The sequence below is a fragment of the Tachypleus tridentatus genome, chromosome 9 (assembly GCF_004210375.1).
Source record: "Tachypleus tridentatus isolate NWPU-2018 chromosome 9, ASM421037v1, whole genome shotgun sequence".
In the NCBI taxonomy this organism is placed as follows: domain Eukaryota; kingdom Metazoa; phylum Arthropoda; class Merostomata; order Xiphosura; family Limulidae; genus Tachypleus; species Tachypleus tridentatus.
This window is the reverse complement of record NC_134833.1, coordinates 160324446-160352187: the sequence shown is the minus strand read 5'-3', so window position 1 is coordinate 160352187 and position 27742 is coordinate 160324446. Positions and strand designations below refer to the sequence as shown.

Genomic DNA, 27742 nt, shown 5'->3' with positions numbered 1-27742 from the left:
GAAAAAATATTTTTGAGTTTCCAGTTCAAGTTAATAAGGTGTTTGTCTACATATATAAATGGATGCCATTTTGATCCAGTGGCATTATATTAGTTTGTATACTTTCTGTTTTATGTCCACAAATGGTTTTAACGATTTTTCAAGTAGTTTTACTCTGATTAACAATACTGTTAATTATTAGTGCGTCGTTAAAGACCACCTGTCTTGTCTAGTTGATTTCCTTCCAGGTGGATAGGGCGCTTGACTGGCAATCTGACAATGGTAGGTTCGAATCCTTTCTTACCATACATGCTCGCTCCTTTCAGCCATGGAGTTAGAGGACGTGTATTGTTTGTTTTTTGTTTTGAATTTCGCGCAAAGCGACTCAAGGGCTATCTGCGCTGGCCGTCCCTAATTTAGCAGTGTAAGCCTAGAGGGAAGGAAGCTAGTCATCACTACCCACCGCCAACTCTTGGGCTACTATTTTACCAACTAATAGTGGGAGTAATCATCATATTATAATGCCCTCACGGCTGAAAAGGCGAGCATGGTTGGTGCGACGGAGATTCGAACCCGCGACCCTCAGATTACGAGTCTAACGCCCTAACCCACCTTGCCATGCCGGGCCTAAATACTAATTTACCCCTAGCAACAAGAAACTTCCAATTACAACATTATTATTAAAATGATATTTAAATTTTAAGGAACGGTGCAACTCAACTGCAAATAATAAAAGTTCTTCGATAAAACGAAGCCACGGGTTAAATGAAAAAACAATGCATTGATATTTAGATAAAACAACAACACCCAATGCGTGTGTGTGTGCTTTAGATAAAGGCCAAATCAAACTATCTGCTGAGTCCACCGAGAGGCATCGAACCCCTGATTTTAGTGTTGTAAATCTGAAGATATACCGCTGTACTAGCTGAGGGCCACCATATGCGATATTTTTCGTTACAGAATTAGTTTACCAAGATTGCAAGAGGTTTTGTGCGAAAATAAATTCTGTTTTCCCTTATTCATATTGGTTTGTTGTTGTTGTTACTGAGCCCATGGCATTGATAAACCTAACGACTTTTTACGAGTTTTCAGTTCTAGTTCCGGTTTTCGAAAATTCAACCAAAATCAAGAAATAAACGACAGATTTTACCCAATAACCTTGTTTGATTAACCGATTCGAATGCTAAAACATTCGACAAAAACACTTCGCAGTTATTTATCGTGTTGCATTCTGTGTCACTTAACCTATACTGAATTATTAAATATTTATTTTCTAGTTGTTTACCGACATCTGTTAAATAAATTAATATAGAGCCATGTTAAATCTCTTGAGGTTCTCAGCTGTTTCAGCTGAAGACGGAAGAATATTCAGTAGAATTAAACTAATGAAAACAAAAGACTTGGGACGTCTATGAATGACTGGAAAACTTGTTAATTAGGGCTAGTAAACAGTATGGACTCGAGCGATAAGTGTCAGCTAGGATTAGACGTGATTAGGTCATATTTAACTGAGGAAATATATACAGGATGGCTTGTAAGTCCCTATCCATCCATATATCTTATGTATCCAGTGTATCTGTGTGCTGTCAGCAGTATTCTTGAACTCGTGTACCCACGTACTTGTCACAATACCCTCTTCAAGTGTAAATGGGCTTACATCAGCCATATTTCTCTGAAAACAAAAGAAACAAATTTATAATACATGCATAATTGAATATAACATAATAACATATGGATGGGTAGGGACTTACGGGCCACCCTGTAGATTCACAGACCTAAATGTCTATTTGGGTTTTCGTGTACCACAAGTTGTAGATGTACGAGATTGTTATAACGATTTTTATTGTATTTTATCACTGCCGCAAGTTATTTTTTAATCTAGAACCTTGTGAGTTTCCACTAGATTTGTTAAAATCATTTTGTTGTTGTTCATTAGTTATTTTTGTTTCCATTTAGTAAAATTTGTGTTCTTCCCTACAGGTTTATACAATAGAATATTTGTTTGAAGGTTTTATATCCTGCTGCTTGTAAAACGTATTCACACTGTCTTTTTTTAATATCAATCTTATATGTATTATAATAAGAATACCTAGTTTTGCCTCTCCTGAAAATACGCATGTACTTTACTATCTAAATGCGAATCTGCGCGATTTAATTTTAACGTATGTAAACATAAATGGGATGTTAGTATATTTTAGTACACTTTGTATAAAATACTACAAGCTTATCAGTTTTGTTGTTTTTTTTAAAAAGGTCTAAGGTTAGGTCGTAGAATAATATTATAAGATCATTTACTGATAGTACTAAGTTTGGTGAAGTTTAGCCCTAACTAAAGTACCATCTAAAATACGTACACAAGGTACAATGATAATTTATTTCGTTATCGAATATAGGTCGTACTAAATAAAGATTTAACTAATGTTAGGCCTAAGACAAGTGGACTTTATATTTTTCAGAATTGTCTGTAAATAGAATTATTTTGTATAATTGATACGGGACTCACTGTGAATGTTTTCCAGTAGAAAATAAATAAATAAATAGTCATTTTTTAACGACAGATAGCCAATCATGACCGGGACTCCAGTGAAACAGTTTTCCAGTGGCCGCCTAGAGTGGAATAAATTATAATTTTACCATTTATTTATCGAGTATAATAATTATATACTATTACTTATTCAACTGTTACCACAATTCACAAAACCTTCAGTATGTTATATTTTGCGCGCAAATTTGCCAAATCTCAGTGTATTGATATATCTTTACAATTAGTAAAAACAAGTAAAATACTAATTGCAGATTCAAAGTTCATTTTATGCCGTGTTAACCACGGTATAGTACATTTCAATTATATTTTAATTATTTCGTATAACTGTTTCTTAGGCTTAATTCATAAACTTATTTTGGTAGATAGAGGTGCCCTTGGTCTACGGTGTAGTATACGTTTAAAGATTTGGGTTTCGTGGAAATACGCGGACTGTTTGAATTGCGCGGCTCCAGTTGGTTCCAGGGGAATCCGCTAGGTTCGCACAGATCAGCTGATTACGACGCCATTTCCCGATTGCAAATATCTTCATTTGTGTATTAGCTACGTGGTTTTAAGTGAAGTGCGATTTTTTTCGTTTGGCGGATTTCAGAATGAATGACCTGAAGGAGCAACGACTTGCTGTGAAATTTTGTGTTAAACTTGGAAAATCTGCGACTGAAACTTTTGCTATGCTTAACACGGCTTACGGTGATGTTGCTATGAATCGTATGGCATGTTTCAAGTAACATAAACGTTTTAAGGATGGTTGACAGTCCATTGAAGATGATGAGCGTCCTGGACGTCCTTCCACGTCAACTGACGACCCACACGTCGACAAAATCAACACCCTGGTGCGGGCAAATCGACGTCTGACTGTCAGGGAGCTTGCTGAAGAGTGTGGGATATCAGTTGGATCTTGTTACGAGATTTTGACCGAAACATTGAAGATGCACCGCGTTGCTGCGAAATTCAGCCCTCAGAACTCGTGAGTGTTTGGCCAAACACTCGATCACTGTTCTTTCCCACCTCCCCCTACTCACCTGACCTTGCTCCTTACGATCTTTTCTTGTTCCCCAAACTCAAAAGACCATTGAAAGGAAGAAGATTTGAGACGATTCCCGAGATTAAGGCAAATGCGACGAAGGAGCTGGAGGACATTACAAAAGAAGCGTACCAGGACTGTTTCAACAAGTGGAAACACCGTTGGGATAAGTGTGTGCGTTGGGGAGGAGAGTACTTTGAAGGAGTCCCAGACCTGTAACTTCTAAATAAAGTACATTTTGTTTTATGACGTCAGTCCGCGTATTTTTTGAACAGCCCTCGTATTAAACGTATTTTAATGGGTTTCATTCCCCTGTTTAGCGACGTTTTAAACATTCTTTTACGCTGCTTATGTGCCGAACTGTTTGTGAGTCCATGACTTTAATCGTTACAGAGATCCAGAAAGAAAGATTAGACAAAAACGTCATCAACATGACAGTTAATCTGTTACTTTTCGGAGAAAGCGAGCAATTACAATTTTTTTGGTCATTTTTTTACATCGAGTAACATCATAGGCAAAAACAAACAATCAACTGTGGTCAACAGGAAGCAGCCATAAAAAAAAATTACAACTTGAGACTTAAAAGTGCCTTAATTAATGCAGAAATTTTGTTGTATGTTAGAAACTGCACGTGCAATTATTACATTTTAGCTAATCGGATATCTGGAGGTAACAGATGATAAAAATGCCAATTTTGTTTGTTTTTGTTTTAAGAAAATAAGGTTTTCTCGTACAAAAAAGTTTCTAGCATGCACTGGTCTTATGAATAACATATACTTGATAAATTGGCCGTAGCGTGGCGTGAGAGTCAACGTAGTGTATTAGAGACCCAATGGTCTGAAGTTCGAGTCCAAAACTTTATGCTTTAAAATAGGTCTCGCGATTTCAGCCTTAAGTGCATAATAAGGGCAAAAGCTATTCGTTTAAAATTAGGCGCTACAGGTGACGGGTGCTACCATCTGGTCCACAATTCGAAATTATGGATGGCTATGCTGTAAAGCATAATAGATATTTGACCTCTCCGTTCAGCTTGTTGTATACGTTGTGTCATTTATGTGAAAAAGAAACAATGGGCAATACCTATTCCTTTCTGAATGTAACATTTCAATAAAAACATATGAACCGGAGTACGATAATCAACTCCATTAAGTATTTGTATTTAATTCCATCAAATATTTTATAAAGTCCTTCAAGTACCTTTATTAACTTCATCACATATTTTATCAAGTTCTTCAAGTATCTTTATTAATTACAAGTATTTTATAAAGTCCTTCAAGTATCTTTATTAACTACAAGTATTTTATAAAGTCCTTCAAGTATCTTTATTAACTACAAGTATTTTATAAAGTCCTTCAAGTATCATTATTAATTTCATCAGATATTTTATCAGGTCTTTCAAGTATCTTTATTAACTTCATCAGATATTTTCTCAAGTCCTTCAACTATCTTTAATAACTTCATCAATCATCATTATTAAACCTTCAAGAACGCTGTCGTCACTTCCATCAAGTGTGGTTATCTCAAATATCACTGTGGTAATCTCAGCTACACTTGATCAGAAATTATGCAGTTGTCTTTTTAGAAGTTCATAACATTGACTAAATCTTTTAATATAGAAAGGTTTAATTTTATTAAAGAAAGTTGAAATCTTTTATTTTCAAAAAGGTTCGAAACCCGACATACCAAACATGCTCGCCCTTTCAACCGTGGGGGCGTTATAATGTGACAGTCAATCCCACTATTAGTTGGTAAAAGAGTAGTCCAAGAGCTAGCGGTGGGTGATGGTGACTCTCTCTAGTCTTACACAGCAAATTTAGGGATGGGTAGCGCAGATAGCCCTCGAGTAGCTTTGCGCGAAATTCAAAAACAAACAAAGTGAGTAAAGAATACACACATTCATAATATAAAAATAGCTTTGATAACACTGGGGAACACTCATTTTGTTGCATTTAAAAAAATACCTTTCTATAGTCAATTTGAGTGTGTTGATTTCAAATCTGAAGTCGGTTTTTGTCTGCAAGCTACAGATTTTATGCAATTTGACATTTTATTTATTTTTTAAGGCAGACCATTGCGTTTTCCTTTGGTCCAGTCTCGAAGCATTTCCTCACAATTGTGGCACACAACATGAGGAGCCCATTGCTTGTCTTGATCACCAAGATGAACTTCAAAATATGCCTTGTAGGCACGCTTGACGAACGAGGATATGTTACGTCTCTGACGATTGAGTGTGTAGCATCCACATATGTAGCAGAAGGCATCAGGCTTGTTTCTGCAATGATATCTATTTTTGGAAGCCATGTTTGATCTGAAACAAAAGAAGAATGATCAAAATATTAGAAGCTATTTATACATATGGACGTGAAAATGCTTATACATGGTTTACGCAAGTTCACATTTGTACAATTTCATTAACCTCAAATTGCATACAAACTAGAGCTTGTAGAGAAAAACTAATTTCAGATTTGAAATCAGCGCCTAAAACTCCTTCAGAATCAGTTAAAATATCCAATGCAACTCAAAGTTACTGAAAAAGTGTTCCTCAGTGTAATCATTCATATGTACATTACAAATAATTTTATCATTTGATATTTTAACAATGAATGTCGTCTTGTCGTTTAGGATTACCCGTCCATAATTTATAGTTGCACTCACCGTCAATGCGACCATTCGTAATCGATTAGCGGGACTGACCGTCGCAACCAGTTGAAAGTGCGGAACATAATTCATCGGCATAAGGGGGTCTCAAATCTTGGATCTTCCAGTACAGTATCCACTAAACCATTCCCAACCTTTTAGTCATTTGAATATGTCCAGTTTTATTTCAAATATATGTACGAAAACAAATTCATTGGAGCATTTTCAAAGAGATTAAATTACCCCATACCATTTTAATTTCTGTAAAATTATTCGGAAGAAACAAGCAATCTTGACTTTACAACCCGAATTGAGCTGTATCAGAATTTAGGCCTAAAATTCGAGATGAAGAAAAACAAGAATTGGCACTGTTGTTGGTATACGTAACAATATTTTTATTTAGTAAAACGGAAGTAGATTCAGATATCTGTATTAATCTTACTTAAATCTGAATGAAAACAATATAAAACGTAATTTGTAGCTTTTGAAATTAGACGTTTAAAAGTGGATTTAAGTCAATTAAGAGAAAGTTTAAAAGTCAAAACAGGACCAGGTTTCAAATGTACAAAGTTTGACCGAAAAATCTAAATTAGGTACAGCTAGCACACGTAGCCTTTGAATATCCTTGAACAAAATTTCAAACAAAGCTTCATGCTGCTATCATCATGAGTACAAATATATAAAGGACAAAAAAGGCTTAACTTATTGTAATCAACATTTCCTTTCTAACTATGCGTTATCACTACTTCATGCTTTATCTCTATTTAGAAAATAATTCCTTACAATATTGCTATTTATTCTCTCAGAGTGGCCTCAAATCCACAGTTGGTATCTTTAAAAAATTGATGTAGAACACAATGATTGATACCATACTAAAGTGCCAAAAATTATCGCGCCTATGGAACAGTCTCGGATAATTTAAACACCTAACGACATCTCATAAGTTTTTTACTTTTTTTTTTTTCACTTTCAGTATTCGTTTCATCTAAAATTATTGTTTCTTGCATTTGTTTTAAGTTATCTGTTTCGGCAATGAATTCAGTAAGTGACGAAATCAGTAATTGTGTATGAGGCACATAGCTTTTGGTTCATTAAAACTATATTTTAACTTAAATTTAGAGTGATCAATATTTTGACTTTTGCTTTGTTGCATTTTACTCCTTAAAAAAATCACACTGCAGGTTAATAGTACAAACTTGTAACAACTGAAACCTGAAACAATTAAAATATATTTGGATTGCATCGCTTTAAAAATACCACAAAAGTTATGATAGCAACCAAAATAAGTGTTATAATTTCAAGTTATGTTTTATGTATTCTACGGAAGTTACGATATGGTAAAGCAACACATACACTTACATATTAATTTCCGGTTCCTGTCGTTTGTTTGGCATAATGCAGATCGCTATGTGCGAGTGTGTTTTCCACCACAATCAAGACCTGTGTTGTGTTTGTGTGATATGAACTTTTATATTTGTATGTCAATTCTACTTTTCTTTCTCTGCTGTTGTTGTTATTATAAGTTTAATTTTACCTTTCAGATTTTTTTTGAAAATGTGTTGTTTAAGGGCAAGAGAGGTGAATATTTTACCTTTTTTAAATATACTTTTGTCTAGCATCTACATATAGTGCAAAAAACAAAAGTTTGTGATAAACAATGTAATATATATAAAAAATAGTGTGTGTCACGTCACGTTCGATTTCACGATTTCACTTCTACCTCTTTAATCATGAAAGCCAAAATGTATTTGTCCAGATATAAGAATTCAATTACTGTCTGTCCGTTATGATTTTAGTGACGGGGAAGAAAAATGTTCGTGACGGGGGTGGCGTAAAACCTTATAAGTGTAGTAAGTATTGGTATAATACGTTTAAAGTAAGGACGTACTATAGAATTATCTAGCCTAGAGTCAAGTGTATAAAATTTATTATGAAAGTAAAAATATCGATTGAGTTTTAAGCATGAATCATTTTTCAATTAAACTATTTTCTCTTACATCACTAACGTTTTTTAAAGAAAACAGACCTCTTTAATAAACGTAATCTATATTAAAAAATCAACCAATATTTTCCCAGTTTTGTTATTTATACATTTCATTTTACAGTACACAGACTGACAATAATATAGGGTTATACTTTTATTGCAAGGCAACATGACATAATAGTCATGTTACACTTTTCTGCCTTTCTGTTGGCTAGGCTTGACTTCATAAAGTTACTTATTTTTTAAACTATGTAAGTTAATCCTGAAGAAGTCACAAAAGCGTAACGTTGGTTTAAATAAAAAAAATAGTTTATATTTATCTGGGGTGTAAAGGTCGTTTGTTCTTAACCTTTATGAAAATGCTTTGATAGTTATTGTTGGAATGTAGTTTTTTACCAAAACACACTAGTTTATATTTATATATATCTATTGTGAATTTGATTTTTAACCATTAATTGTTCTATGAATACACTACGAATTTCTTCACGAATTATTTTAATTTTAATTGACTCAGAAAGTAATTTACCGACGTTTGCCTACCTTGTTGGTCAAGACTGATTTCGAAAAGAATTGTTTCAGTTAGTTGTGAAGTGTGATGTTAGGGTATATTATAGGGTAAGGGTCATAGAATTTGTCTCGTTATTTTTGATAGGCTATAATCTAGGTTAATTATTAAGTGCCAGTTTTTTTCAAAAACATGGTCGTTTGATGGATTTGCACCTGGTTTTTATTCTGTCACTCTCCTTTTAACCAATGTCGCGAATACATTTTCCGATTGTTTTGTATTTTCAAAATATTAAAATAACGCAACGTCAGAAAATCGTCATGAAACTGTATTTTATGAGTCTGTGGTGAAAGTCGCGGTCACATTTAATTAGTTTTAATATCAAATAAAAATGACAAAAATACACAATTATTCTTAAAAATCTTTATTTTTTTAACGACATTCCGAGTAAGAACCTCTTTCGTTTTACATGAAAATGCTTTAAAATATTATCACTAAATAGGCCTAACAATAAACATGCAAATTGTAAAAAGAACAAAAAAAGTTAGGCCTTAAAGACGAGAAAATGATGATAGCTTTATATGATCACACAAAACATGATTAAGTCACTTGAACCCAAAATAGAATTATTCCATTTTTACAGTGCAGAAAATTGAAACGGATTTTTATCGTTATTTGCAGGGATTCAGACGGTATTGTAGATTAAAACCACGAGCATTGTTAACACCATTGGAGACAAATCTAACCATAAATGGCCCTGGTGTTGAGTCTGTAAAAAATCATAAAAAATTACGTTATTATATTACGTATAAGTCTGTAAATTTGCTTATTTTTGGTTTGCGTAATGTATGTAATCCTTTGAATATAAAAATAAATTAATTAAGTGATAGTGAAATTTAGAAGCAGGAAATTCTTCGTTACAGTTTTCTGATGTTATGTATAAATTATTTTGATTATTAAAAAGCCTTTTTCTTATTTTTGCCTTCACCAGACTAAAATTTCTAAAATGTGATAATAAATCTTTACACAATCAGAATCGATAATACTAATTTTTCACTTTTTGTGGTGTAACATTTGGAATCGAGGGTAAAGACCCTGAAAATCAGAACCAATACTGAAAATGATATTAAAACAACTTCTAAGTTGATTTATTCTGGCGAGGGTTGATTGCTGTTTTCGGCGTAAATTTGGTTAAAATTTATATATTTATTTCAATTCAAACAATAACCACATGCATTTCATTAAAGATAGAGGGAAGTACATTAAAACATTGCGGAAGGGTCGCGTGCTTCGTGCAGAACTTCAAAGGTGACAAAAGCGTTTCATCTTATTTGGAGCGCAGTGGCATATTTTGGTAGAGGCTAGAGGGGGCTCAGCCCCAGGGCCCATGGTCTTAATGGAGACCTATTGATAATTTTATTACATGTAAAATTACAAAATCTTAAATTCGCCACTGTTCAGACAGGTATTGTTTTCTGATTTTTGCTTACAATATCCGTATTTTTATAAGTGGCTTCGCGCAGAAAATGTAACATGTTGAGTGAAAAAATTAGATAATTATTGAACCATTTAATGATAACTTGTTAGATCTTCCAAGTGAAAGAGAAGATTATGATGTGAATATGTTTGTGGATGATTTTGATAGTGACTCTTGCTACAGTGATGTTGTTAGACCTACAAAGATGCATGCAGTTGTTGTGTTCTCAACTGATTCTGAATGAGAAAGTGATTATGACTCCACAAATATTCATTTTAGTTACTTGTTTCCTATTGTAATAATGATAGCTGGTTAGAAATAGACATTCCACAGAACTTGGAAATGTTTGAAGGAAATCCAGGGGTCACTATAACTCCATTCAAACCCAAAAGTATTGCTTCCATGACAAGTTTAATTTTTTATAATGAATTGTTTGAAATGTTTAATCAGGAAATGTGTACCTACCATAATGAAACTGCAGATAAACATAAAATGTCATCTGAAAGACTTAGTGATCTGAAGTTGCATCTAGAGACACGAGGATATTCTTAAGTCATATTCTACTGTCGGGACAGACAAGGAAATATAACTGGAAAGGTTATTGGTCAATATATTCTCTTTTGATTAGCTTAGTATTTTCGCAGACAATGAACTGTAACAAATGTGAACAAATTTGGATACATCAGCTCTTCATAATTCAACAAGTACTGGATTCGTTTTTCAATGAATCTAGGATACTACACAACCCAAAGTAACAGTTATCATTGGATGAAGGTATGATTTCATGGAGATAACATATAAGATTCCGAACATACAACTCTGGAAAAGCTGTAAAATATGGCCTGCTGATGAGAATGATGCGTGAGAGTGACACAATTTATATTTACAACATTTATACTGATGAGGGGAAATACTGGAGGAAACCATTCTTGTTTCCAATCTTGGATTGGGGAACCACACATACCAGGACAATTATTACAACAGCGCTTCTGTTGTAAGCTTGTTCCTAGAACATTAAACAAGGCTATGTAAAACAATCACAATGAATAATGAATTGCCGCCAGGTCTGAAGTTTCAACAATGAAAAAAAAGTGAAACAGCTTTCCGTAGAAAAGGTTATTTTTTCGTTTTCACGTGAAAGGAAGAAGTGAGAATGGTTTTAGTCATCCACGGCTTACCTGTTTCTACTACAGAAAAGCAAAAATAGAATAACTTGAGAAGAAATTTAAAAATAAAAACTGTATATGTTCTCTAATACAATGTCCACATGAAAGGCATTGATCATGCAAACCAGTACGTCTCATGTAACACCATTCTCAAAAAACAAAAAAGGACAGTGAAATGGACAATAAAGGTAGTACTTTATCTGATAAACTGTGGCCTTTTCAATTCGTATCTAATCTACAAAGTCGTAAGTCAAAAGCAAATGATCTATAAACACTCTCTGTGGTATGAGGATGGATTTTTCCTCTCTTTTGTAAGAGGATGGATTACTGACAAAGAGAAAGAAGATTTACTAGAACCAAATAGGAACGAACCTGATCCATCATCTGGAGATACAAGGAAAGCTCCACGTGAGGATCTCCCTGGAAAACTGTCTGGTGACATTAAACAACTTATGTATTTATTTTACCAACAAGAAAAAAGAAAATTTCTACCAGAGTCTACAGAGTACGTAGTGCCCATGGTAAAAGAAGTGAAATATGAAAATTTTGTGCCCTTTTACTGCATATAGAGAAATGTTTTACGGGATACCACACTTTAAAAAATTATTACGCATCTTCATGTATATACTCTGTGAGTTTCAAATAAATAATAAAAAATATAGTTAAGTTATAAGCAAAATAAAACACGCCCCACTCCTTTCAAACTCAACGTTGTGATAAGTGACAAGCAATGACGCTCTGCATGAAACACGAGCTTTTAACACGTGACTCGTCCACAGTGTGTTAACAAAATGTTTTATTAAACGGAACACAAAATGAGCGTCATTAACATGTGAATCTCAGCTTGTGAAACAACAAACAACAGATCCTTTCTTTGTTTCACTTCTGGTTTATTATTATATTTATTTTGGAACTCTTTCTCCTCCTGGTCACGGCATGGCCAGGTGGTTAGAACACTCGACTTCCAGTCACGAGGTCGAATCCACGTCCCACCAAACATGCTCACCCTCTGAACCCGGAGGCCCAGCATGACCAGGTGGTTAAAATGCACTCGACTCGTAATCTGTGGGTCGCGTGTTCGAATCCCCATAACTCCAAACGTGCTCGCCCTTTCAACCGTGGGGGCGTTATAATGTAACGGTCAATCCCACTATTCTTTGGTAAAAGAGTATCCCAGGAGTTGGCGATGGGTGGTGATTACTAATTCCCTTCCCTCTAGTCTAATGTTGCAAAATTGTTGCAAAATACGCGAAATACAAAACAAACCAAAGCAATAGAAAATGTTCGCCATGATTGTTTGATGTAGAAAGAGGACTGGGTCGTAGTCCAATATTATTCGAAGTAAAGATGACTCTGTTTTTGATTGATTTTCAATGTTGTTATTTGTTTCTTCAATTAATTCAAAGTAATCAAACTATTATAATAATAATGAAAAAATAAATCTAGCAAAGAAATAAAAAACTAGATTAAAAGAATAATGCAGCCACCCTAGTGGCTCAGGGGTATGTCTGCGGACTTACAACGCTTAAAATCGGGTTTCGATACCCGTAGTGGGCAGAGCACAGATAGCTCATTGTGTAGCTTTGTGTTTAATTAGAAGTTATTTTCTATTTATTTGTCCCTCGCTGGTACAGCGCTAAGACTACGGATTTACAACCCTAAAATACAGGGTTCGATTCCTCTCGGTGGATTCAGCAGAAAGCCCAATGTGGCTTTGCTATAAGAAAAACACACGCAAACACATCTATTTATTTAGATGGACACTTAAATTATTTTTCAGTCTCATCGACAGCATAACAACCGGGAGTGTCCAAAAACGTTGTCCGACATGGCCAGGTGGTTGAGGTGTTCGACTCGTAATCTGAGAGTCGCAGGTTCTAATCCCCATTGCACTAAACATACTCATCCTTTCATCCGTGGGGTTCTTATAAAGTAAGGGTCATTCCCGCTATTCGTTGGTGATGACCGCCTGCCCTCCCTCTAGTCTCGCATTGCTGAATTAGTGACGGCCAGCGCAGATAGTCCTCGTTTCGCTGTGCGCGAAATTCAAAAACAAACAAACCAAAAACGTATGCCAAGGTTAGAGATGTTGATAGAAGAAAACAGTTTGAAACATTCATATTTTCACTGCTCTGTGAGTGAAGCGTCACTACCATTTTGAAAGGTGGAATTTAACTTACCTTAAATATTTCATTTGTAGACTATGAGAAAATACTTGATTGTTTAATTATAACAATGTGTGTGTCTTCTTATAACAAAGCCATATCGGGCTACATGTTGTGTCCCCCAAGGGGAATCGAACCCCTGGTTTTAGATCAGAAGACTTACCGCTGTCTCTGTGGGGAACATGATTACGGTGTACAACTGAGTAATTGTACTTCACCTACAGTAAGTATCCAAACCAAATTTGAAGTTTTGTAAGCCCTCAGGCTTACCGCTGACTCACCGGAGGACAACATGCTTGATATATTTACTTACTTAACTATAACTTTGTATTACGAACCTCACCCCCTCTAGTACAGCGGCAAGTCTACGGATTTACACCGCTAAAATCAGGGGTTCGATTCCCTTCGGTGGGCTCAGCAGGTAGCGTGATGTGGCTTTGTTATAAGAAACACACACACACACACATTACGAACCTGTTAGAAGCCCTGTAACGGTTGTATTTGTTTCACGCCCTCTCACGGAAGTTGTTGAAGTAGATATACGGCCACTGCAAAGACGAATTCCCCCTATGACCAAGAAGTCGTCGGGACATTCGGCACTAACTGGCCCGGAGACAGTTGAAGACGATGACGGAGTGACTAAGCCCACACCAAACGGTTGAACGCCATTGACATCGGAAGCAAGTTCGTAAGATATGGAACAAAACCCTGGCTCCTTCTTTAAACAGATGGTGTAGTCCAGGTTGTTGGGGTACCCCTGGTGTGTTGATGATGAACCATCTTCTTCAAAATTAAAACTCTTGATGGTACCATGAGTTCCGGTGTAGTATTGTAAACAGTGTTCAGGAACTTCAAAATGAAAAGAAATAAGATAATCTTATTGTAATTAAGCTTGTGACGTATACGTCCAAAACTCGGATCTCGGAAACTGCCTCACCAATCATAATTGGTAATATTTTTATAACTATTTTTATAGCTGAGCAATGAGTAAAACAATTGAAATGTTCACAAAAATGGTATGTTTCAGATTTAACCAATAAAAATTACGAAATGGATTAAGTCTCAAATGTAAAGCAATCCATAGTAAAATATTTGTATTTTTTATTTAGTGAAAATCTCATGAGTGTTGCAACAGGAAAGCAAGTTGGTAACTACGTCTACAGAGAGACACTTCAATAACATCTATTCTGTGGTGCAACACTGTGATAATAGCTTATTTTTAAGGATCCGGCATGGCCAAGCGTGTTAAGGCGTGCGACTCGTAATCTGAGGGTCGCGGGTTCGCATCCCTGTCGCACCAAACATGCTCGCCCTTTCAGCCGTGGGGGCGTTATAATGTGACGGTCGATCTCACTATTCGTTGGTAAAAGAGTAGCCCAAGAGTTGGCGGTGGGTGGTGGTGACTAGCTGCCTTCCCTCTAGTCTTACACTGCTAAATTAGGAACGGCTAGCGCAGATAGCCCTCAAGTAGCTTTGCGCAAAATTCAAAACAAACAAACAAACATATTTGTAAATTAGAATGTCAATAAAACGCTTTATTTCGCGCATGGCGCCCCCTGCTGGTACAGCGGTAAGTCTCCGGATCGCTAAAATCAGGGGTTCGATTCCCCTCGGTGAGCTGAGCAGATAGCCCGATGTGGCTTTGCCCTAAGAAAAACAAACAAACTCACGGATGGTAAACATTATTGAATGTCATGAACGAGTACATTGTTGTAGAACTTTCAGAAAATTCCAGAAGAGGTCGCTGGCCCAGTAGCCCTGCTAGTGTTATATAAGATACTTTTATGTGTGACAAGTAGCATAAAAGCATACATAAAGAGAAATATTTATGAAACACATTGATACGAATAATACTAGAGATTGTATGGTTGTGTGTTGTAATCTGAAACACGTACAAAGTGTATATTTCATTTACATGAATAACTGAATTGTTATACGTTGTATTTTATGGTATTTTAGTTTATTTGGTCTATAAGCAATAGATCCATTCCGATTGTTTAAAATCTAAATATTCAGTTGGTGACGTAATTAGGCCTAAATATTGAATCAACAACGTGCCCTGTGTCTCATTACTGGATTTGTTTGTTTTTTATAGTCACATTGGGCAATTTGCTGTGGCCACTGAGGGGAACCGAACTCCCTCATCTTAACGTTTTAAGTTATTTTTTTGTTTTATTAAAGAATCCTCCATAGAAGGTCTCGTAATCACACACATTACAAAGAAGAAAAAACAAAAATTATATAAACACTATTATACAATCAAAGTCAATAAAAGTAACTACAACTGTCCCACCAAGAGACCGAACTGTTGGACTGATTATGTACATAACTTGTTATATGAATGATACGCCGATAAAGTAAGTTTACTTTTTGAAACTGTTTAAACAAAATAACAGAATCTAACCAAACACAAATTCAACACTACATCCTACCTATTTTGTCAGTGTTGCATTCCAGTTGAGTAATCTTGATGTTGAATTTTCTGGAATAACTGCCAATCATCATCACGTGCACGCTCACCATCCCCGACTCGTCTACGTCCACATAAACTGTAAAACATGGAGAGCTAATAGGCTTAACCAATCTCCTCGCATTATATAACGTTAACACACTAGATGGTGTCACATGACAATCCATTCAGTGAATATTTGAACAGCTACAAAGAACAGTGTTCCCAGTCAATCTGGACTTTATAAAGCGGCTCAGTAGAATGCATAACGCCGTTTAAGTGTTTGTAAAATTCAATTATGTTCGACACAAATTGTTTCTAAAATCTCAGTGTGTCTTATAATTAATATATTTCAAAAATATTTGGACTTGTGGTGCATTGTAATAAACATTACTCGATAACGGAAGAGTTACTAGAAGACTAAACAATGGCAGGTTCATCTTCGCTGTTCGATTAATTTAACAATAATTTCACAATGAGCTATCCATGTTGTGCTTACCACGGCATCGAAACTCGGGTTTTACCGTTAGGCTTGATGCTGTGCCACGAGTAGGGAGGAATACCTCCACAGAACTGCTAAATTTCAACGTTAATAGCAGCTGTTGCCAATATGTCTTAAAAACAAACAAACATTGTCACCAAACAGTGATAACCTCTAGATGGTGGTGAAAATATACACAGTTACTACTACGACTAAACAATTATCGAAATGAAAATAAACAGTGTCTGTGATGAAATAAAACAGTTACTATAAGGACATGTGAAACACGACAATAATTGTGGTTTCGAACCTCTGTCATTATTTCAATACTTACAGTGATGACCAGTGTTTAGACCACAAATCCGCGGGATGACATTATTTTCATTTTGTCCAGAAATGACCAGCATGTCTTGCGAACAGTTGCCTTCGGTAGGCCGAGCTATGTCGAGGTCCAGAAAGTCCAGCCTCAGTTGACATATGGTGTTTTTTTTCTTTCCCACTCGGATTTTGCACATATGTTCTTTATCGTACTTTCTTGGATACAAAGGATTCCTGAAGTAGGTGAACTCCTCATAGCTGACGTCATCACACGATACCTCAACTAGACAATACATTCGAATTCAACTTTATCAATAAATACACGTCAGTGACACTATTAATAAGATAACAATATTAAAGCTAATACAGTCGTCCAGCAAGGGTATTGCAATCGGGTTCGCGTATTTGTGTTTCCGCACGCACATCTCCAAACCTAACAGGTCGATGCATATCAAAATTGTACACAAACTGGGAAGTCAATATGGAACACAGATTTTAACAGATTTGGTACAAATCCAAAATTGAATCCGAATTCTGGCGCACTTTCAATCATTTTCTATAATGGAGAAATAGGGCATCTTCGTGATTTTCGGTTAATAACTGTGAAGTGTGTTTGGATTTGTGCCAGATTTTATGGGCACATCACATAATGAATCTTTCTGGATCTGAGATGGATCTTCTGAGTTTTCGAGAATGAACTTTGACATGATATGATGCAATACATGTGATTGTTCTTGTTTAATTTTTCGTATAGGTTTACGTACAAATTTGTCTGAACTAAGGTTCGCGTGTTTGTTAAATTTCGCGCAAAGCTATACGAAGGCTATCTCTCTGTGCTAGCAGTCCCTAATTTAGCAGTGACAGATTACAGAGAGAAGTAGACTAGTCAGTATTACCCACTACCAACTCTTGGACTATTCAGTTAGCAACGAATATGGTAATTAGCTGTAATATTATAACACCCCCCATGGCTGAAAGAGCGAACATGTTCAGTAACGGGATTCGAACCAACGATAAGTTTGGCCATCGAACTAAAAACGCGTATGTTTCATTATAAGTGTAAATATAATAAGTCCAGGACTGTCAGCAATTCCAAATGTCTGTAAGTCATTATTTGGATTTTAAATATTGGTACTGCTGGTGTTATATCACCTTGGAATGTTTGATATTCATATCAGTATAACTAAAATCCATACTAGTGTAAAGTGCTTAAAAAATAACCAAATTTAATCAAGAAAAAATACAAAATTTGGGCAAGTAAGAATTTCGCTGTAAACAACAACACGTATAGCAGACTCACGATTTCTGCTAAAAAAACATATAAAGCTGTTATTTGCTATGTATCTCCAATCAGTGGAATTAATATTCGATATAAGGTATAAACATTTATTTAGTTTTCAAACTATAACCCCCCCTCCAGTACAGAGCGTGTGTTATCCGTAAGTTCTCTGTGCCCCACAAAATTACTATCTTAAAACCTATTGGATCAGGGTTATTTAATATTAATTCGTTCCACGCTTAAATACAGCCATTCTGGCATAAACGGATGATAGAGGTGACGCACGTCACCTGGTAGAGATGCTAGACCATTGCACATTAACTTCCAGCTGTTAGCTGGTAACAATTTTACAGTTGGGCAGACACAGACAAACATGGGGTGAACATTGTACGGTGTAGTAGTTTAATAAAACCGGATTTAATCACCAGGATACCTGACAGACAGCTGCTTATTTTTTACTTGTTTTTGGTAAAATGGATCCTGTACTCGTAGCCTTGTATCGTTTTCAGGATATTTAATTAGTTAACCCTCAATTAAAAGAACGTGGTCGTTCACGTGCGAAGTTAATAATAATAAAGATTTATCCTGCAAATTTTCGTCTGGTTAGTTTTGTTCTTTTTTTAATTCGGTAAATGCGAATATTAATTTTAAAGTACGCTCGTGCTTGGGCTCTTAACTCATTGGATAACAATTTAACTTTTGTTTGCACGTTCATGGTTTGAAAATCTCTAACCCTTTTAATGTGTGATCATTAAGGACATAATATGAATAGCAATACAAGTTATTGACTTTAAATATTGTTCCCGTTTTCCTGAATTGTAAGGTTTTTTTATTGTTTTTGTTGAGTTTCGCGCAAAACTACTCGAGGGCTATCTGCGCTAGCCGTCCCTAATTTAGCAGTGTAAGACTAGAGGGAAGGCAGCTAGTCATCACCACCTACCGCCAACTCTTGGGCTACTCTTTTACCAACGAATAGTGGGATTGACCGTCACATTATAACGCCCCCACGGTTGAAAGGGTGAGCATGTTTGGTATGACGGGATTCGAACCCGCGACCCTCAGATTACGAATCGTACACCTTAACCCACCTGGTCATGCCGGGCTATCATAAGTATGTAGGCTTACGGCTGTGTCATTGGGGCATAGTTATCAAACTAACTTACCTAAATCCATCTTTTCATGACAATATAATCAAATGTGTGTCTATTGTCACAGAACCTTGGGTAATTGAACCACAGATGTAAGCGTTGTAAGTCCATAGACTTACAGCTGTCCCACCGAGTAACTATAATCATATCATAATATTAAAACAATTTTAATATTGTTCTGCAGCTAAATAAATTTCTCTGCCAGATATTTAATGAGTTATAATAAGTATAGTCATCAATGTAAGGAAAGTAAAACAAATATTGAGGGATACAAGGAATTATATATTAGCCAGTAGGCTAATTAGGCCACTGCGTCTGAATTGGGGCTACTGACTACAAGGAGGGCAACCAACAAACCACCCACCATTAACGCTAATAAATTAACTATTATTCCCACAAAGCATTCTCGGTTTAAAGTGCGGGGAATATTTAATAATTCGATTCGTTTCAAATGTTGGGCAACGCTACACGAGGGTTATGTGCTCTAGCCGTCCCTAATTTAGAAGCTATAGACTGAAAAGAAAACAGCTAGTATTCACCACTCACCGACAACAAGTGGATAACTCTTTTAACTAGGAATAGTGGGATTTACTCTCACATTATAACGTCCCTACGGCTGAAAAAGCTCATATGTTCAGTTACTGGGATTCAAAACAGCGACCCTCGGCCTGCGAGAAGAGCACCGAAATTCTCACGCCCTTAGAGTTGTAAAACTTTAGGTTAATTTTAAATTATTAAAGATTAAGTGGTAAGCCTAACAGCGAGAAGTAGCCCTAGAGCAAAACGTAGTACGTGCTACTAAGAAGTCAGATGTATCAACAGCGTAACCGCAACTTGAAAACAATGTTTTATCAAAGAAAATAATATGGTCACATTCCGACCGAATGATCTTTTAGGCCTAACAAGGCAAACGACACTTCGTAAGATTTTTGTGGGAAAATTGTTCAAAAAATTAGGAACCAATATACTTTCTCATCCGTATATATCACTACAAAACTACACCGGGTTATTTGTTGTGTCTACCTTGAGAAATTAAACACCGGATTTTTGAAGTGTTGTAAGTTCATAGACATACTGATGTGCCACCAGAAGACACTGCAACAACAGGAATCCGTCCGTTTCACAATGTTTGCGCAAAACTAGACAAAAGGTTAGACATCTGCTCCTAGCAAGTCATAAATCTGAATTGATAGACTAGAAGGAAGCTAGTGGACAGACTCTACCGCCAACTGTAGCCTGACAGAATAATAGGATTTGACTGTCGCCTTTACAACATCGTAAAGTTCGGGGAACGCTTGCGAGTCAAAGAGTCGTGAACAATGAACACTTAGATCCATAATTTGATTACACGAACAACTAAACCACGCTAAACCTGCAGCAGAAATAAAGATAAAATAAACAGATGTATTCGAACTAAAAACCCGAAACGTTCCAGTAACTAATCCCTCTCTGAAAACAATAAGAAGTTATCAAAGTATTTGTTTGTTTGTTTCTTTTGAATTTCGCACAAAGCTACTCGAGGGCTATCTGTGCTGGCCGTTCTTAACTTAGCAGTGTAAGACTAGAGGGAAGGCAGCTAGTCATCCCCACCCACCGCCAACTCTTGGGCTACTCTTTTACCAACGAATAGTGGGATTGACCGCACATTATAACGCTCCCACGGCTGAAAGGACGAGCATGTTTGGCGCGAAACGAGTTGCGAACCGCGACCCTCAGGTTACGAGTCGCATGCCTTAACACGCTTGGCCATGCCAGGCCGATTATCATAGTATAATATATATTTTCCCGGACTATTCCAACGGCTTGAAGGACTTACAGTTTACAGTATTCATTGAAGAACAAGCTAGGAATAAAAGACGGAAAAAGATTTTCCGCTCTTAGAAAAAACAAAATAGAATATACTTACACAAACAGCACACACTGCTATCACTTTCCTCACACTGGCCCATAGGAACCCTCCCAGTTCCATACAGAAAGATGCATCATAGCACGTGCCCTCGCGTCCGTCGACTGCTACGCAGGCTTCCAGTGACACTTCGTTGTCCTTAGAACTCAGGGACCGTCTGACGGACTGCGAAGTGAGCCCAAGTCGTTCCAAGTTCTGACTTCTACCAGACACTGGGTCGAAGTAGTATGTGGCTGCTAGTAATGGAGACTTCTTGGGCTCTATGGATGCTGAAAATAAATCAATTAATAGTATAAATCTTAGGGCGACGTCAAACATTTAATGCTATTATCATTATGCAAAAGAGAAGCGTAGCAGCGCAGATAGGATTTGAGCCCTTTAACCCTGATACCTTTAATTAATAACACTATGTAACAAAATTTTTACTTTTTCTTGTTTCTGGACAGAAAGTGTTATTTCCTAATTACTTATACCTAAAGTAAATAGAAAAGACCTATTTTTCTCTTCAAACTTTGCTTTGTGGCCTGGAAGCGTATAACGAAAACATGATGGGAGACTATATTTGGGGGCTGATACGTGAAAGTGATTTACATTACAGTCGCAAATCTCGAAAACCTACTCACTTCTAAACATTTTTGTATAACTTTAGTATAAATACATGTAAATCTTGGTTCATATGTTGTTTTATTCAGACCTTATGTAAATGAAAATGTGCAAATTTGTCCGTTTTTACATAGAAAATAGATTAATTTCTAAATTTCATTATCCAGGTCACAAAAGCAAAGTTTGAAGGTAATAATGGCCATTTTCTGTACTTTTACAACATAAACAATTGAGAAATAACACATACTATCCAGGAACAAAATTTGTGTTACATAGTGTTATTAATCATTCGGCAACACTAACAAGTCCATCTTGGATCATAACACAGGGATTTTGAAGCTTTAAACTCATTTGAAAAAATGTATTTTTACTATGCGTCAGTATTCAGCGCGTGTTGTGTTTAGTATCTGTGTTCGAATCCTAGTAGGACGCAATGTTTGAATTTCTGAATAATTGCAGAGTTTTGTATCAACTGATGCATGCTTTTCAGACATTCTAGTTGACTGCATAAAAATTATACAGTTTAATAAAAACAAGTATTTTATTGCAACCAGTCAACAGGCCAGTTTAACACAAGGCACTCGACTCGTAATCCCCGTCACACCAAACATGCTCGCCCTTCCAGCCATGGGGGCGCTATAAAGTGACGGTCAGTCCCACTATTCGTTGATAAAAAGAGTAGCCCAAGAGTTGGCGGTGGGTGGTGATAACTAGCTGCCTTCCCTCTAGTTTTACACCGCAAAATTAGGGACGGCTAGCGCAGATAGCTCACGTGAAGCTTTGCGCAAAATTAAAAAAACAAACACAATACATTAGAAGTAACTATGATAAAGTAATGGCAAAACGTAAGCTTACGACCAAAGTGTTTCTAGGGTAAGAATACTCCATAACTTTCTATGTATTTCGTTATTTCTTATTCATCTTAAATAAGTAGACAGATGGATTATTTCAGATATAAAAAGAAAAAAAAATATTAATGTTACATTAGTTGTATGAACGTCCAAATATATAATTGTTTGTTATTGAGTGCATAGATACATAATGGGTTATGTGCACTACGTCCCCCACAAAGATCGAACTCGTAATTTTAGCGTTATAAAGCTACTTTGATTTTAATTAATAAAACAATATATAAATTAGGCTCTTCACTTGTTTGTTTTGTTGAATGTTTTTTTGAATTTCGCGCAAAGCTACTCGAGGGCTATCTGCGCTAGCCGTCTCTAATTTAGCTGTGTAAGACTAGAGGGAAGACAGCTAGTCATCACCACCCACCGCCAACTCTTGGGCTACTATTTTACCAACGAATTGACCATAACATTATAACGCCCCCACGGCTGGAAGGGCGAGCATGTTTGGTGCGACCGGGGTTTGAACCCGCGCCCCTCAGATTACGAGTCGAATGCCTTAACTCACCTGGCCATGCCGGGCCAGAATGTCACGCTTCGAATATTTATGTACTTCAACTTCATGTTAAATAACAAATATAACAGCACAACACTCAAAGTTATCTCTCACAAGTTAATATTTCAAACGTAGTTCTGCCGAATACAAGTATTTTCCACTTGTAAAAGGGTAAATCAAATCATATCCAAATTACGCACGATTCTAATTACGGCCGACATGGTCAAAGAGTGCCGCATTTATTGTGAAAGGGATTTCCACACACACACACAAACATCAGTCGCAGCGACCTCTGGTGATATTTTTGAATCAAACTGTCGGGATTATAACAGCAGCTGAAATACCTCTTTCCTCTCTTATTTATTTTAATTTTTACGGTGCTTGGTTTTGTACTGGAAAGCTGTCGCACAGCAACCAACCGTGTCCGAATAATGGTGAGCGGAGTTTTGAAAACGTCATGTTGTGCATTCGACTCACAATTTGAATTTACGAACTAAGTTTACGTCAGGAGTTTTGTAATTTTTTCATAATCATAATATAAATTATAAAAACCAGAAACGTTTTAAAGGTATCTAAATTCAAACTTAATAACTGACAATAATATAGAAGCAATGATTCGTTAAACAGGGAAGGCTACTTTACTTTAAAGTAGACAAAAACAGAACCAATTTATTTGGCATAACTCGTAACTATGACACTTCTGTTATCGCTTTTCGATAATGCTAAATTCAAAAAAAAAGAAAAGAAACTTAACGTTAGGGTAGAACGCTAAATAACACCACAACGTTTAAAAACAAACTAACAAACTATTGACCAGTAAATGATAGTAACTCTATATCACGTGACCGATTCACGAAAGTCTAAAATTCATCTTATGGAAAATTCAATGAAACGAGCCGATGTTATAATTATTCGATACTCGTTATATTGTTAACAGATGTCAGCACTTGTTATTTTTATGGTATTCCTGTTATTTGTTTTTAACATAAGCGAACAATCATAATAAAGTATAAAAACGCATAACGTGGCACACATCATAGAGTTTATTGTCAAGTCATCTACGTACGTGAGAAATTTAATATCTTTACAGACAAATAAACTATTTATAAGTATAATGTTTATTTTTGAATTTCTGCGCTAGTCGTCTCTAATTTTGCAGAGTAAGACTAGAAAGAATGCAGCTAGTCATCACCACCCACCGCCAACTCTTGGGATAGAGTTTTACCAACGAATAGTAGAACCGACCGTTACATTATAACGCGACTTACAATAGCTAAACGGGAGAGCGTTTTTGGTGGGACCCTCAGATTACGAGTCGAATGCCTTATCTACCGGGCGTTGTAAGCATAATACACCAGATTGTAACCTAACCTAACCTAACCTAAGCCCATAATGTAGTTTTCTTTTCATTGTATTTAAGCAATAATTAACTTTTTCAAGAAAATGTAATATTTTTTTTATTTTACCTTAGGTATTTCTCGTAGCAAGTATAATCTTAAAATTATTGAAATATTTGTTTGTTTTGTGTTTTAGAAATTAGACACGAAATTACACAATGGACTATCTGTGCTCTGCCCACCACGGTTATCAAAACCCGGTTTTTAGCGATGTAAATACATAGTCATTTCAATGTTCTACGGAAGCGCTGTTTATATTAACAGAACTTTGGAATATCAGCCAGAAAAAACCGCTATGCTGCGGTAAAGCGAAAACCAAAAATGGTAAAAACCAACAACACAAAAAAATGATTAATGCGAAATAGGTGTTCAGCTTTTCACAAAGCTTGGGATCTTCATTTCTTTCGCGGTATAAGTTTGTTTGTTTTTTAACTTAGAAATAAGATTAAACTCTTATCTCACAGATAACTCAATTTAAAGCTTCTTACTCAGACGGGAATCTTGTACCGACGGTGGAAACATTCAACAGCTCGTGACTGAAAAATACGAAGCTCGTGGGTTGGCCATGATGTGCTGTTGAAATAAACCGACAAAAACCTATTTCCGATCATTTTGTATCTGTACATTTTTGTCGCAAACAAAGCGTATTTGTGTCTTCTCTTTGCATCAGAACTTACCAAAAGGTCCGGCACCCATAGCTCCGGTGGCTGGATACTCCATAACCTCTCGAAGTCCATAATTTACAGGACGGTGAATGACCTTTCCGATGGCGCTTGTGGTCAGTAAAATTTTCCAAAATATCAAGTAGGAAAACTATACAAAAAATGTATATTAAATCAATCATTCAAATCGGACACCCTAAAAGTATCATGCTTGTCTTTAGTTGAAGAAGTGCTTGGAATAAGTATCTTTCAAGATCTGTTTATAACTTCAAATTATTTCTAAAATGTTCGTGTTAAAAACCGACACATCTAAACTACAACTCTCTTTGTTATAATAAAATAATCAAAATAATAAAATAATCTCATTTTACAAACAAGCAATTTGATTGCTAAAGTTAAACAAAAACAGAGTTATTGTAGTAACTGAGGACATTTTATTGTTTTACCAACTAACTACAGTGCTTAGAGTCCACCGCTGGCACAGCGATGAGTCTACAGTTTTAGAACGATAAAATCAGGGGTTTGAGCCCTTCGGTGGACTCACCAGATAGCCCGATGTGGTTTTAGTATAAGAAAACACACAATTCTTAGTAACTAAATACGGCATTGCTGTTTCAATAGAGCACTGTTGTCTTGTGGTAAGGTACTTACTGTTCATAGTAACTAAGTACAATATTGTTAAATAGAACATTATTATATTTAACGAATATTTTGGAAGCCATAACAACTAAGTACAATATCGTTTAATAGTACATAATTATATAAAACGAATAGTTTCGTCGTCGTAGTTACAAAGTATAATATTGTTATTTTTACAGAACATTATTTTACTAAATAAGTTATTATTCATAGTAGCTAAATACAATGTTACAAAGTTATTTTATTTAATAGACAATTTGCTATTCATGAAAATGAATTTAACATTGTTATTTGCTGTTTATATAGTACCTAATGCAGCATTGTTGTTTTAACAGAACAATATTGTGATGTAATAAATAACTTATTGTTCACAGTGACTTAATACAATACGACCACAGGGTTATCCCAACTACATCTCTACAGATACTAATACACCCGCATTGTGTCTTACTTTGTGATGTTTTGCTTCTATCTTAGATAAAACTAGACACTATTTTCAAAATTACAAGAAAAACTCAAGAGTTTCGAATACTTCAAACTTATCAAAAACTACCGAACGTTGGTTTCCTTGTAAACATTTTCTAATGATAAATATGTGATGAACACATGATAAGTGTTATTAAATATGTGCTTGCGATATATAGATATGCACTGTGTAAATGGTGAAGAAAATTATTCAGAATATTTTAATTATCAAAAATTAACTTACTTCTAACCGAATATATTTTGTATTTGCACGTGACTTACAATTGTTGACGAATACGCCGTACCATCCAGTAACCCATAGTTTTTAGACAACTGAAGGAAACAGTATTTTTAGACGAGTTCTTATGTCTGCCAAGAGAAGAAAAAAATGTTTACTTTTACTTACCATTTAGAACAGGTACGTAATCCTACGAAATAAGTAAATTATTTTTATATGTAGAAATCAGGATGAGTTGGTCTTTGCGGGGGGAATCCCGATGGAAAGTAGCAGTACTGACGAAACGACCAATGTAAAAATGTGCTTCAGTGACCGGTCTCTTGTGGCTTGTTCGCTCATTAACATACCTCCTCACAACAGTTGGTCACATCACGTGACTAGTCAGCCTTAATTTCAGTTGGCTATCTTTGTCCAATTACTAAAAGCTTTTCATTTCCTCTCAACCATTATGAAAATCGTATGTGTCCATATTTTCTTTTGTGGCAATATGATCATGTATGCAATAGATTCCCCCTCTTCTACCATAGACGCCTCACCCTATTGACTCACGCATTATTATAATATAGCCACTTGAATACTGCTTGGTCCATATCACAAATGGAATTATGTTTGTGCTCACAGCATAGAATATATTCTATATCATCCACGTGTTTTGGCGTCAAATTACTCATCAGCAAATATTCCATTGTTCAGTGAGGTCATCAAAATCAAACTACTATGTAATTGCCTATCTATTTGTTATGGATTGTACACTGTATAAATATATATACATATTGTTTGTTTTTACATTAAAAAGTACGAAATTCAAACACGGAAACGGACAGTTTTGTATATCCGGATAAAAGGTTACCACGTCATCAAAAAGCGTTGTGAGTAGTCATTAAGCGAACGTTGCACTCACACCACCCCACAGACACACACGTTATCCCATCGTTGTAATGGATAAACCAATTAACCTGGATTCGTCATAAACCCCTTTACAATTTAGGAAATGGATTTCAATAAAAAGAGTTCCTACTATCAATAGAAGCAGTCAACTATATGATGCTTCTAAATCAACCCAATCTTTCCTCTTCATTACCAAACAGTCCTCAAGGTCCTCAAACATTATTAGTCTGTATTTCAGTATAAAGGTTACGATTGTGATTATCTAATTATTATACTTAGCCTCAATGCTTTACAAAACCGTGAATTGGAATTAGAACGTCACACACACACACACACACACATCCGTATGGGTATATATTTAGGGCACTATTTAGTAACCGTGATTCATA

General features: G+C 35.8%; 1 long non-coding RNA gene and 1 pseudogene across 3 annotated transcripts in view; one reads left to right on the top strand and one right to left on the bottom strand.

The window, feature by feature from the left end:
- Positions 1-9758, top strand: part of LOC143226818 (uncharacterized) — a 66894-nt gene extending 57136 nt beyond the window's left edge. The window contains exons 4-5 of one of the 2 annotated variants that reach the window (XR_013014757.1): positions 7979-8032; positions 9353-9758. This is a non-coding gene — a long non-coding RNA (uncharacterized LOC143226818). The remainder of the gene's footprint in view (positions 1-7978; positions 8033-9352) is intronic. The other variant, XR_013014756.1, reaches the window with a different exon arrangement.
- LOC143226817 (uncharacterized) lies at positions 8530-26803 on the bottom strand (annotated as a pseudogene). The gene is made up of 7 exons (XR_013014755.1): positions 26634-26803; positions 25139-25274; positions 21061-21329; positions 16744-17010; positions 15912-16028; positions 13954-14328; positions 8530-9440 (listed from the first exon to the last, which is right to left on the bottom strand). The product of XR_013014755.1 is annotated as an uncharacterized LOC143226817 (transcript).
- Between the last annotated feature and the right edge of the window lie 939 nt (positions 26804-27742).